General features: G+C 48.8%; 1 non-coding gene across 1 annotated transcript; it reads right to left on the reverse strand.

Moving 5' to 3' along the window:
• Positions 1 to 352: 352 nt before the first annotated feature.
• Positions 353 to 427, reverse strand: Trnas-cga. Its single transcript has one exon. It is a non-coding gene; the product is annotated as a tRNA-Ser (tRNA).
• Between the last annotated feature and the right edge of the window lie 1,160 nt (positions 428 to 1,587).

The following is a 1,587-nucleotide window of genomic DNA, read 5'->3' on the forward strand; positions in this document are numbered from 1 at the left end:
TCCAATCCAGTACCACCCTTTCAAGAGCTCCATCTGTTTTCCTCAATCTACGCCCAATCCAGTTCAATTTTCTTTCCTTGATTTGTATATTGATTTGTTTCTGATTTGTCTCGCTCCAAAGATCTTCACTAGTCATTATATCTGGCCACGTCACATTTAAAATACGCCGGAGACAGCAGTTGATAAAAACTTGGCGCTGGTTTTTTATGTGGTTTGTCAACTTCCAAGTTTCGCAACCATACAACAGAACAGCCTTCGTATTGCTTTTGAAAAACCGGAGTGTGGTCTTCTTTGAGATGCTCCCATTTCTCCAAAGAGGGTACAGTTGAAACTTCCTGGCAGATTAAAACTGTGCGCCGGACCGAGACTCGAACTCGGGACCTTTGCCTTTCGCGGGCAAGTGCTCTACCAACTGAGCTACCCAAGCACGACTCTCACCCCATCCTCACAGCTTTAATTCTGCCAGTACCTCGTCTCCTATCTTCTGCCAGGAAGATTCATATCAGCGCACACTCCGCTGCAAAGTGGAAATCTCATTCTGGGAACATCCCCCAGGCTGTGGCTAAGCCATGTCTCCGCAATATCCTTTCTCTCAGGAGTGCTAGTTCTGCTAGGTTCGCAGGAGAGCTTCTGTAAAGTTTGGAAGGTAGGAGACGAGGTACTTGCAGAAGTAAAGCTGTGGGGACGGGTCGTGAGTCGTGCTTGGGCAGCTCAGTAGGGAGAGCACTTGCCCGCGAAAGGCAAAGATCCCGAGTTCGAGTCTCGGTCCGGCGCACAGTTTTAATCTGCCAGGAAGTTTCATATCAGCACACACTCCGCTGTAGAGGGAAATTTCATTCTAGTAACATCCCCCAGGCTGTGGCTAAGCCATGTCTCCGCAATATCCTTTCTTCCAGGAGTGCTAGTTCTGCAAGTTTAGCAGGAGAGCTTCTATGAAGTCTGGAAAGTAGGAGACGAGGTACTTGCAGAAGTAAAGCTGTGAGGACGGGGTGAGAGTTGTGCTTGGGTAGCTCAGTTGGTAGTGCACTTGCCCGCGAAAGGCAAAGGTCCCGAGTTCGAGTCTCCGTCCGGCACACAGTTTTAATCTGCCAGGAAGTTTCATATCAGCACACACTCCGCTGTAGAGTGAAATTTCATTCTAGGGCACAGTTGTTCAAACGCACCATTTGATTTATGGATGCGACTACGGACGTCCTCCTCAGCGCCTCCTGTAGTCGTGACTATACTTCCGAAATAGAGGAAACACTGGACGTGTTGTACGTCCTCTCCTCTCCATTAATGGTCGACCTAGTCGTGATGGTAGAATTTTTCCGCATTTCATTGGTTTGGCGAACATTTATCTTGATAGCTGGAAGATCCGCCTGTCTCTGTAACCTGGCCAGTTTCTCTTCGATGTCTCGGAATCGTCGTGCCATATATCAGATGTCGTCTGGGGAACGATGCAAATAACAGTTAATCAGAATGCAGCCTAGATGTTGGCAGGGCGACCTGGAAAAGACGACGGGGGAAAAAATCTAAGTCCTTACCTAAGTCAGTAAACGTGACGCAGACGCGAGTCCGGTAGCATTCCGCGCGTATCGCCGCCTC

The sequence above is a fragment of the Schistocerca americana genome, chromosome 5, assembly GCF_021461395.2.
Source record: "Schistocerca americana isolate TAMUIC-IGC-003095 chromosome 5, iqSchAmer2.1, whole genome shotgun sequence".
In the NCBI taxonomy this organism is placed as follows: domain Eukaryota; kingdom Metazoa; phylum Arthropoda; class Insecta; order Orthoptera; family Acrididae; genus Schistocerca; species Schistocerca americana.